This window comes from Gouania willdenowi, chromosome 8 (assembly GCF_900634775.1).
Source record: "Gouania willdenowi chromosome 8, fGouWil2.1, whole genome shotgun sequence".
Lineage (NCBI taxonomy): Eukaryota > Metazoa > Chordata > Actinopteri > Blenniiformes > Gobiesocidae > Gouania > Gouania willdenowi.
Genome location: NC_041051.1, coordinates 22421123 through 22434309, shown reverse-complemented (window position 1 = coordinate 22434309; position 13187 = coordinate 22421123).

Below are 13187 nucleotides of genomic sequence, written 5' to 3'. Positions count from 1 at the left end.
TGTTTACACACATCAGCTGTTAGCACTATGTGCTAATATTACACCAGCCTATGCAGAGAGAGCCGGTGTAGTGTAAGGAAGAAACAATGACAGCGCTAACAAAAGACTCGGTTGTGGAATTGGACGGTTTCCAACTTTTACGTGTTGACGGACGACGGAGAGCGGAAAGGAGAGAGGCTGGCTGTGTTTGTGTGCAGAAAGGAGGAGCTGCTGCCGCTGCTCTGGTTCTGCAGCAACGCGCACACACTTTTCCGACTCATAATCACTGCACGTTGTTTGATTGTGTCATAAGCTACTTTTATTTTTTGAAAGAAAAACCATGCATGCTTGTGGGAAAAAGTTTGCAGTTAAATGGAGTGACAACAAGAGTTGACAAATGCAGACGTTTGTCAACGTTCTGCCAACAGAAAAATAATGTAGTTACTTTTATCCTATATGAAAACCGAAATATTCTGTGATTCTCTGAATGCTTCTTTGTGAATGCATCTCCTTCCTTCGCCAAAATTTCCTGAACCGCATAGTAACAGGTTTCTGCAGCAAGTTCCTGTTGGAGGAGCCACGAATGTCTCATGACAGTGAGGCTTCAGTGTGCCAGTGGCTCACTGCCCAGGACCAGAGGAATGTTTTGTGTGAGTATCCATTTGCTCTTTTGCTCAGACAGAACCTCTATTGTGATGTTCCTGGCACTTTGCAGTAACATTTCACTAGGTGCATCGATTAGCTTTCCTGTCTGGAGATTTGCTCAGGGCATGAACAAAGATGGACACGTGAATGTAATTGTGAATGCAAGTCATTCTTGACTTTGAACATTGACAGTGCCATGTATTCAGGCTTTTGCATAAGTGACCATGACTCACCCAAGTTGACTCTAATAGCTCATAGTTGCTTCATAGATTGATATGATTTGTTTGTGTTTGTACACTAATACATTGGCAACAACTGCCTGTGACTGCAGCTGAGACACTGCCGTTTCTTGTTTTCTCCAAACCACATGACTTAATATTTCTTCATGGAGTGCAGTCTGGATGCATTTTCTGAACTGTATTCCAAAGAGCAGACATGATGGCATTGAAATGTCATTAAACCACTCCCAACAGCAAAGTCACAGTCTTTTTGGCATTCATTGGACTCGCACTTAATGTGATGCAACTTCCCTGAAGTTTCCCTTTGCACTAAAGGATAAAGGATAGAGGATTTTTTCACAGCATATAATGTATACCACTTCTCTCATCTATGCATATGGCATCGAGACAGGAATACACATTAATGCTGCGTTCACACCGGATGCGTACGTCCAGATTACATACAAAGTCAATGGATAGATGCGTCCCAGATGCTAAATCTTTTCAGTGCGGTGCGATCCACACGTCAAGTGCGTTGACCGTGCGAGCGCGCTCCCAATTTTACGCATATTCGCACATCCGAAAGAGTTGAAAGTATTGAACTCCTGCGGCTGTTTCGCATGATGAAAGCCAATCAGAGTCTTTGTTGACGATGACGTCAAGCCGTCAACACAGACACCGGTCTGTTCACCCATTCAACCATAGAGTAGAAGCTGTGTGTGATCACCTGGAGCTGTATGACATGGCCTTTATAACCGGGACCGGACTAGGAAGGGTTTGGCGTGGAGGAGAATCAGCGAGGAGGTGGTAGTAGCAGGTAAAAGTTCTCTCTGTAGTTTTCATCTCTGAAAGTCGGCACTAAGCTAGGATAGCATTAGCCGCTAATCACACCTGCTTTTTTCACTGGTGGTTTGGTTATGAGAGGAGAAAAAGGAGCGCAGCTCCTCACTTCAGCAGGTAGTGAAACTCACCGAGTTGGATGTGTCGCTGGTGGGCGGGGCTTCGCTTCAGACGTGCGTATGATGTGAATGGGGACATTTTTTGATCCTGCAGACCCTGCGGTACGTTTCGTGCGGCAGATGCGTCCGGTGGAGCAGCATTTGGTGTGAACGCAGCATACTGCCTCTGACAGCAATGTTTGTATCTTTTCGGTAAAGGACATTTTTCACATGTTTTTTTAGTATCTTGCCGTTGCAGTGATGACTTAGTATAGATGTCAATTTTGCTCTCCTAACTCTGCAGAGAGGGTTGTCAGGCCTAGGGCTGCGTTTCCAGTATTTTCCTGCAGTCATCAACAATTGCCTCCTCATGTCCGTCAGGGATGGGATCCCTTGATTTAGTGTTTTCCTCCTAGAAGTTGTATGTGGTACCCTGTCCACTTGCCAAAGTTCTTTGGCTGTTTGAACTGCTAAGAAGTTGTGAGTTATTCAACAAACTGACCTGCATTTAAGCATTTTGTGTTCACTCACAGTTTGTTTGTCTGGGGTGTCTTTTGATTTAAAGCAACTTCAAAATATTTATGTAATTAGTTTCAAAGAATTTTTAAGTACTTGAAAATACAGATTTTTGAGTTTGAATAACTACATTTATTTAATTATGGGAAAGTTTGTGTAACTTAATTCAACTTAGAAGAGTTAAGTTAACATCACATTGAAAAACTGCTAACAGAATACATTAAATAAGTGGTTACGCTGGAGTTTTTTCCTCCCACTGTCGCTAAATGCTTGTTCATGTGGATCTTGTTGGGTTCTTTCTTTCCTACTATGGATTTTGTTTAGCGCTTTGAGATGACATTGTTGTAATTTGTGCTATATAAATAAAGTTGAATTGAAATAAAACTAAAAAGAAAACTTGAGGTTAAAGTAATTAATTTTTATTATTAATGTATATTGAAAGAAACAATTTAAAAGTACTCAATAACACAACTCTTACTCATAAAACTTAATGTTATTTAAATTAGCTATGGAGCCATTACTTAAAAAAAAAAAAAAAAAAAACCTTACTTAAAGGATTAAGTTAATGACATTTTTTTTTTCCTGATGTAATCAGTTTGAGCTATTTTTTTTTCAATGTTCAATTTATTGGGTTTTACAGTGTACCTGAAACAAAGTCACAGGTTTCACCCTCTGACAGGGTTTTAATTCTATGTATTGTGTGATAATTGTTCACCAGTGTTACACGATGTGTTTGCTATGCTGAGGGCATTATTTTCACAATGAATCAGCAGTGTCCCAGCATCAGTTCTAAGTGTCGCCAAAAGCATAGGTATCGGTAGAAACGTGAGCACGTCACCTCAGGTGCTACTAGGGGTGAGTATTGGCAAAGTTGTTGCAATACGATACGTATTGCTCTACCCAGTTAATATCAAAATTAAACGTAGAAATGAAAAATGAAGTTGTTGTATATGTTCATCTGAAGATATTGATCATTCAGAATCAGAGGACAAATTTAGTCAAAACTATTTGCTTGAAAACATCCTATTTATTATTCATTATTAGTGTTTTTGCACATTTTCACTTAAAAAAGAAAATGCAGTGTTACAAACTGGCACCATAAAATAAAGTGCAACAAGTTTCTTTTCACTGAAACTACTATGTAGAAGTCACAAAGTAACCATGACAACATAATGACGGCATTGTAAGAACTGTAAGTGAACATTAATGATAAACCACCCTGAGTTACTGATAATGCACAAAATCTGAATTTTTTTTTTACCCTATTGTATCAGCTTAAGCACTGAACAGATTATATGAAAATAAAATGCCTGTGCATACATAAACATTGCAGGCATTACACACTGCCATCATAAAATCAAGTGCATCAAGTAACTTTGCAACACATTGAAAGCATTGTAACACCACTGAAACATTGCACAAATACACAAAAAAAAAAAATCAATTTAAAATCGGCACATAAAATATATATATATATATATATATATATATATTGTATATATATTTTTTTTTTCACACCCCTAGAAGCTATCGTGAAGCACAGCATATTTTCACGCACATTTCGATACGTCCAGATTTTTTTCATCCCCTTCAATCACCAGCTATTCTGCTGAGTAACATCTCCATCAAGACACTGGGGGCAGCATGAAGGGGATATTCTGCGAGTCCAGTCACATCTGTTGTTTTCGAGGCAGGCTGCATTCAGCCCCAGGGATCTCATTATAACCAAGTCCCTTTAAGCGATTGTCCATTATGCACTGGTACAAACAAAACTGCATGCTTTCATTAAGAAATATCAACATATGTTGCTCATGTATGTGCCCACTTATGTATGTAAAATTATATGATGAGACCACCATGCAAAACTATGAGGGTCACCTCTCAGTATTTAGTCAGTGTACACGCTGTCGACACAGCAGATAATGTGAGATTAAAGTTAGCCTGCAAAGACTCACACAAAGGTTGAGTACAGTCTGCCTTGAAGGTTAAAAAGAGCAGCAGGGAGATAAAATAGTCCATTGGTACTTGTTCACTCTGGTCACAAAATGTAGTATATGAGAGCCACAGGAAGGAGACCGTTTAGAGAAAGTGAGGGTGATGGGGTGCAGAGAAAATGATGGCTCAGATAAAAAGAGAAATGCATGCTGAGAAAAGTATGTTGATGCAAGCCATTGTGTGACTGTGGCTCTGTTGAGGCAGGTTTCCCATTTACTCCCTACTGATAATTACAAGCACAGTGCACACTATCACACAGCACATTACTGTAGAGAAAACAGAGTCGTCCTGTCATCAGCTGTGTTCATAATCTGTGTATAACTGGGGACCATTTGCATCTCAGAAGAGAAAAAACTAACACATTTAGGCTTTATATTAAAAAACCTTTTTAGTGTAAACTTTGTTCATCTATTTTTTGTTCTAAAATCCTGGGCCGGTTTTTCCAAAAGTAATCAGATAATCAGATTAAATCATGTAATCCAATCTTGGTTTTGATCCGGATCAAACCTTTAGTTTGGGATCACTTTGATCCAATAAAATCTGGATTAAACTGATTATTTCAATCTGTCACGAATAGATGTATATTCATCACAATCAAAAATATTGTTGTTTTGTTTATAGATGATTTTTTTAGTGATGCACGCAATGATAAAACAGGATAGTAAATCAATAACATCACTGGTTTTTTAAATTCAAAACAAATCCAAATCAGAAATAGTGTCTTACTATTGCGGCCCTTGTTGCACATCCTGTTTACTGGTTCTGGCAGAATGCAGGAGGTTGGCCAGGGTCTCCAAAGGCTTAAAGCCCTTCATCTAACAAAGATGAGCACCTCTTATCCACATTTAGATATCCTGAAAAGTTCTATATGGGTCAGATTGATCCAATCCGATGTTGCAATTTTATCCGAATTAAACATTTTGAAAAAACAAGCCCTGAAGATTAGGACACAGAGTTGAGTTTGAGCAGTTCTTTAATAAAATAGGGTTACTAAAGTCCTTGACAAACAAGAAGACCTTCAGCTGTAGGTTCTGAAGCACTCATGTGGGATCCAATTCTCCATATATGTTTGGGGATCTTGCAGAAGTGTCTCTTGCATCAATCCTGATTTCCTAAAGAAAACGGTGGACGCAGACAGCACGCTCCTCCACCAGAACGGGCAAAACAACAACACGCTGTCCCGCGACACAGCAGACCAACATAAGCTACCAAATACAGGTAAGACCAATGATATGCGCCGCCTGTTGTAAAGTTGTGCATGCTAGAATAAACAGCAACTTTTTGCAACAAACCACATTTAAAAACATGTGTGAATTTTCTTAATGTTACTTTTGATCAGATTTACAGCAATATTAGTGATCTTTTTTTCTTGTAAAAACATCAATGTTAAATCTAAATATTACATTCAAATATAAATGTGAAATTTAATGCTAAATGTGAAATCTAAATGCTGAAAGTGAAATCTAAATGTTAAATGTAAAAATTAAATCTTAATGTTACAGGGGAAACTAAATATTTAGCTAATATGCAAATTCACCGTTTAGATTTAGTATTTAACTTTTCGATATCAAATTTTGATTTAGCTTTAACATTGACATATTTTCACAAAGTTTACAAATATTGCTGTAAATCTGGTCAAAAGTAAAATAAAAATAAAAATTCTCATACATTTCAGTTAATGTGGTTTGTTGCTAAATGTTGCAAAAGTTGCTGTTTATTTTAGCATACACAACTCTACAATCGGCGCTGCTATACATCTCTCGCAGACTAAAATGGAAGAAAGTGTCTATTTGTACGGTTGCCGTACGGACAATCCCTGGTGCTACTAGTACGGTTGCCGAAATACACGTACGTAGCGTCTTAGGGTTAATGTTAGAGTTAGAATTAGGTTTAGGCTAAGGTTTAGTCTCAGTCACGCGACCTCAACTGACTAATGACTGACCTATCACATGACCTAAACTGGCCAAATAAGGGCGCTGCGTACGGATAGAATGTTGCTATATTGATACGGCAACCTTACGGATAGCCACTGCCTAAATAGAATCCTGATCATGATTGTGTGCAGGTGAGCACTGACGGCACTGGAACACTTACCCTCCTGTTGCCACCTTGGAAAGCACAAGAGTCCACAGAAGCAGGTTGGGTAATAGTGGTCCACCATTACTATTGATGGCCTGAGAAAGGCCATCATCCCACAGGCAAAGTCTGCTTCTCCTCTGCACAGAGCAGATAAGTGCAGAGTTTCTACTTCACATAAACTGCCTGTGCACGTCAGCCGTCCAATTCAATTTCTATCTTTGCACACTAAAAAAGAAGTCCAATGTCACTGCAAACTCACAGGAAGAAATGAAGCACGGAAGGAAAGACGGGAGTAGAAATGAGTTTGGACGAAATGGTGAAAGCCAAGTGCTTTTTTTAAAACCCCTTCTTCTGCTGTGGTGTTGGTGCTACTTACTGATACAGTCACTTTGAAGTGTGCAGCCATTTTAGAAATTAATCAAACTCAAAATATTTTGAGTGTGTGTGTGTGTGCATTTCAGGCATCAACGTGACCAACTGGCTCATGTTTGTGTGACTCAAATAACATTTGGATTGAATGATAACATGCCTCAAGATGACACACCAAAAGCAATTTCAGCCAACTGTTGTTCACACTGTCAAACGCCAGCAGTGGAACATCATCATCATCATCATCATCTCTGTAGTGCTTCACACTATAAAAGGAGTCGTGAAGAGCACCGTGACTGCACCTCATGAAAGCATCAGACAGCTGCCTCCTTTTACACACACTTTTTACAACAAGTAGCTCAGGTAGGGGGAAAAAAAAACACATCAGCCATGATCACTATGGGAATAAAAGCCAACTTGTTGAAAGAAAGTAAAAATGCCATATTTTACAACCATAAACATAAAGCAAACTACCTGTTCTTCTATTGAACTTAGTAGACACACGTTTAACCAAATCTTTATAAATCTTAACACTTATGACAGGGTTCTCTCAAGGTACCTTTTACCCTGTGTAGGGGATCACTTAGTGCGGCGCAGCTAAGTGGCTGCAGGGGTCCTCGGGTGAAGGCTGGGGCATCCGAGCAGATCGCCTGTAGTAAATAGATAGTGCTGCTAGTTATGCCGATTAAAAAGAATTAAAACAACCCATACACTCCTGGAAGTTCCTTTTATTGTGTCCAAGTGTGTAACAATTACTACGACAGTACCGATTAAAAGCGGAAAAAAACAACAAAAAACACGTCACAGCCGACATCACAGCATACCGGGTGGGGGGGGTCGAGATCACAGCGTAGGGGCTGTTTTGGGTCAACCAATACAAATCAAGTCCATTTACCTGTTCCATAAGTACACCAACCGGTGACCTAATGAGGATAGGGTGAGACATACATCATATTCCATGAGCCTATGTATTAATCAGCAGTGTTGATCGTATTACACAATTGTTTTGTTGTAGGTTCTGTCATTTAAGGGTGTTAAACATTTCCTGGAGGCTTGCTGTCCTGCAGGTTTTAGCTGAATGCGAGTCAGGCTGTTTCTTGTCTAAAACCTGCAGTAGAACAAACATTGATAATGCACACATATGCAAACACGTGCAATTGTCTCTTTGGAAAATCTCGTCGAAACAAACAATTTTGGTAAAGTGTAGGACAGGTGAATTATAGTTTAAAACCTCAAAGAGAAGTGAAATGTATTCTGATGGCCACGGCCAGCTTGGCTCATAATGTTAGTTGAGTGTGACCTCTTGTGGAAAAATATCCACATTGCAAATATTTTACTTGTGAATCATGGTTTGCAGTTAACTGGCAGAAGACCTTGTTGGTACCTACTGTATCTGATTATTTCCCTGATTTCTGTTCATTACAACATTGTGTAGAACTTGTGAAGATGTAGATTGGAGCAGATGTTTGACATACATGTGATGTTATCTTTATGCCTGACTGAACTCCTTACAGTTATAGAAACATTTAAAGGTACAATCAGAGATTTGAACTCAGTAGCTATTATCTATTCTAAAGCTAAAGGACCTTCTTTGATCATGACAAAAGAAGTTTCAGCAGCCAATAACGTCCTCTTTAATCAGTAATTAATCAGAACCAACAAAGAGAACTCGTTTTGTGTTTTTGTGAGTGGTGCCTTCATTGAAACAGCCCTGTAAAAAAAAATAATGTGTTAAGTAGGGATGTAACGATTAATCGTAAGGCAGTTAAAAATCAATTCATAGGTATCACATTTGATATCGATTTTCTGAAAATTGAATCGCAGTACTTTTTATAAACAGCAGAGGGCACTATATATTTATCCTTCTCTTGTCCAAATGCTGAGGCGGCGGGCAGAATCTGCTACTACTTTTTTTCTGACCACCTTATACTCTTAAATATGTTAATAAATGATTCATTACCCCTTTAGCACCGAAAGAATATCTGTAATATTACGTGAATATCTGTAAAAGTCACGTTTTTCTATTAGCTCTGTCTGCTAACGTAGCTTCTCTTCTTCACTGCACAGAATAGCTGCATGCCAACCAACCACTGGGTTACCAGCGCCCTCTGCTGGTCCAAACAAATATCTGACGTAAATACAGGGCAATGACTGTTTTTTTTTTTTTTTTTTAAAGTCCAATTGTTAAGGCACAAAATACATTTTCAGTTGCACTTTTAAAAAGAAAAATATCTATTTTGCAGTTTTGCATTGTTTATTATAGAACCAGAATTTAAATTAATAGGCTTCTTCTTCATTTGTATTATTCCTTTATTTATTTCATTCAAGATCTATTTTTAGTTAAATTGCATTGTTTTGAATAGTTTATCAAGGGATTCTTTTGACAATGAAAAATAAAAGGATAATAGTACAGTATTTTCTATAGGAATATTTTTCAATCGTCATTTGTGCACAGTCCCATCTTGTAAAATAAATCGTGAGAGAATCGTATCGTGAACCCAGTATCGTGAATCGAATCGTATTGGGAGTTGAGAGAATCGTTACATCCCTAGTGTTAAGTGTACTCAACTTTATCGTACTGTTGTGTGCTTGAAGCCACACTAATCATGAATATACCTCAAGTCTGTCTATTAGGGCTGGGTATCGCCAGGTACCTTGCAATACAATACATCGCAATATTTTTGCCCACAATAACGATATTATCACGATACAGCGAAAATTGATATATTTTAGCTAAATATAAAGATAATTGCTTTAATGAAAACTACTGTTGTCCACATTGGACCTTATTTGAAAAAGATTATACAACGATTTGCACAGTAATAGTGATTATTTTAAATCCATTATTTTTTATTCTAAATGCAGCAGATGCATGTTGCTGCCAAACAGATCAGCAAAGGAAGTAGGGCTGGGTGTTGCCAGGTACATCGCTGGAAATTTCATCCACGATACATTACGATATCTGTGTTACTGAAGAAATTCAGAATGTATCTACTGCACTGAATCCATTTCACAGGAATTACAAAACATTGTCAATCAATTTCACATGAATGACAGTAAAGTAAAACACAGTGTATACTGCACAGTGGCTCTTCTGAACACACACTGACCACAACTAGTCACATGTCCTTGTGTTATGTTTAAGTCTTTAAGGGAAGAACTTATACAAAATAAAGCTTCACCAAAATACTGTTACTGACATTTGTGCAAATTAACTTTAAATCATTAAAAACAAAATGAATGCAGAAAATACTCATTTCAGTGCTAGTATTATCAACTTCTCTGTAAACATGGACACATATCAGTGCTGCTTAACAAGCAGAATTAACTTGTTTTATGAAAACTGGAAAATTTCACCGCATATGAAAAATAAACATTTCAGTCAGTGCATTGTAATATAAACAACTGGGTGGTCTATGAAAACCTGGACACACATTTTAACTTATACTTACCAGCATGTGTAAAGTTCAACTTTAACCTACACTGCAGACTGCACATACATTCCAGTGCTAATACTAATCTCAATTTGTTCTTTGTAAACTTAAAAACCTGAGAACATTTAACTTGTGCTTAGTACTTAACTTGTGTGTATCGATAACGTACCGCAAGACAAAATATCGTGATATATCGTATCGATATTGTGGCACACCCCTAATATATTTTAAATGTAGTTAAATTATAAAAATGTTCACCTTGAAGTGTATTTAGTGTGTTTTTGTGGAACAACTTAAAGTGTATTGAGTATGCTTTAAGTATATGACTTAAAAATGTACTAGTTTATGCTAAATTACTAAATTAATAATAGGGTTGAAGTGCATGTTCACATTCATACTATTGGACACTTTCCAAATACATTTCTTAAGGTACAAGTATACTTCATAATTAGACTCAAACGTAACTTAAAATACGTTCAAACCTAATATCAGAGTATTTATATTAAAACGTGTACTTCTGAAATATGCTCTCAGTGTATGATAAAATGTCAGTTCTAAGCATCAATTTTAAAATACAGTATGTAATACACTTTAAAAAAAAAATCATATTTTATTTATTTAAAGTATATTTTGTAAAACATATTTTTCATAAAGTGTAATAGAGTACAATTGTTTTGAAGCGTGTAAAAGTGTTTCCGTGAAAGTGTGTTTACAAAAAGTACAATTTGTGTAAGAACATTTTCAATATACTTAAAAAACAATAAAATACTTTTTTTTTTCACCAGGGAGGGAAACCAAGCCTGTATAATAACAACAAACATTACCACATAGGTATTCGATTCACATGCTAGTTAGTTATACTTTATACCCAATACAATAACCATCAATAAATAATAATTAATTATATTGTTATTAATAAAATAAAATAATAATTGCATGATTAATTAATTCATATTGTTCCTTGATTACATACATTACAACAATCACAATAATAAAAAGCAATCAGTTCCTTATAACATGATTCTGGAGCACATTTAGCTCTCTTTAGCCACCTCATTCTAGTAAAAGACAATCGTTAGCATTAGCCACCCAATATATGTGGATGGCAACAGTTAGCATAACATGAGCACACTAAACAACAAACTAACTCACCAATTCCTTGTTATACCTCACGCACAGCGGGATTAAACGGCTCCTACTCCTGACATAGACGAGGTCCGAAGGTGTACAATGTATAATTTACGCATTAGAATGTGTGTCAATCCATAGAAAAGTAGAGATAGATGTTTAAAAGTGGCCAACATGTAGCTGCTCCTCACGTCCTGAAAGACAACGGACTCAGCTGTTTGTAATCAGCGCTCAAGCGACGTGATTGGCTGAACATAGTCTCGCGATATTTATGTCACAAGAACGTACTCTCTCGTCCAGATCTCGCACTTGAAGTCAAAGGTCAAGAGGTGTAAACTCGAGGCATCACAGCTCGATTATTTTTCTCATTGGAACGTTGATGGAACCACTGATAACTTCACTAAAGAGACGCAGTTATTAGTGTTGCTGCCCTGGCTGGTAACTCCAGTGATAATTTTGGTGTTTATTAAAAACTGAATTTGGGAGCAAACTATGCAGTGGTGCGGACCTTCGTTTCTTCATAACTCCAGTGATAAGCTCATAGAAAGACTCTTCCTCCCTACACTGTGGTGATGTGATGGATGGGGTGATATAAAGTGAAATTATGTGCTGTGATTGCGCAAATGATGAATGAAATTTAGTTTTTACAAGTGTATTAGCATTATTTAACAGTTTTTTTGCAACACAGTTCCGGCTTTGTTTGTAATGTTACGTCTTTAATGAACTTTCTGGAATTTTTAATAGATTCACAGGACCCTGTCAAAACTGAACTTGATTTTGCAACACGGCAAGACACAGACTCAAAAATAATAGGCAGTGGTTGTCCGTACATGGTCTTATCAACATACCGACATTCTATTCGTACGTAGCGCCTCTCATTGGCCAGTTTAGGTGACGTGATAAGTCACGCTACGTACTTGTACTTCTGTTTGCTATAAATACGTAGATTCCTAAACTATGTTACGGACATGCTACGTATTTATGAATTGTTGTGATATTCATACGTAGCACCCCTCATTGGCCAGTACTTCTGTTTGCTATTAGGGCTAACCTAACCCAACCCTAACTACATTACGGACTAACTAACCCTAACCCTAACCGTAAATTACGTTATGGACTAACTAACTAACCCAACCGCAACCTTAAACTACATTACGGACTAACTAACCCTAACCCTAACCGTAAACTACGTTACGGACTAACTAATCCTGACCCTAAACTACGTTACAGACTGACTAATGCTGCGTTCACACCGGATGGTCACGACATGTTCGTCATGGAGTAGAAGCTGTGTGTGACCACCTAGAGCTGTATGACACGGCCTTTATAACCGGGACCAGACTAGGAAGGATTAGGCGTGGAGAAGAATCAGCGAGGAGGTGGTAGTAGCAGGTAAAAGTTATCTCTGTAGTTTTCATCTTTGAAAGTTGGCACTGAGATAGGATAGCATTAGCCGCTAATCACACTGGCTTTTTTCACTGGTGGTTCATGTTTGTGAGGGGAAAGAAAGGATTGCAGCTCCTCACTTCAGCAGGCAGTGAAACTCGCCGAGTTGGATGTGTCGCTGGTGGGCGGGGCTTTGCTTTAGACGTGCGTATGATGCGAATGCGAATGAATCCTGCGGACCCTGCGGTGCGTTTCGTACGGCAGATGTGTCCGCTGCCGCAGAAGACGCATAACCCTAACCCTAACCCTAAGCTACGTTATGGACTAACCAACCGTAACCCTAATCCTAAACTATGTTACAGACTAACTAACCCTAACCTTCTGAAGTGGATTTGAATTTCTTGCCACCGTGAATTTGTACATGTATCACTTGTTCAGCCATTTTTTTCTTTTGATTTGAATGTACGGAATGGTCACATGACTTCCGGTCATAGGCCACA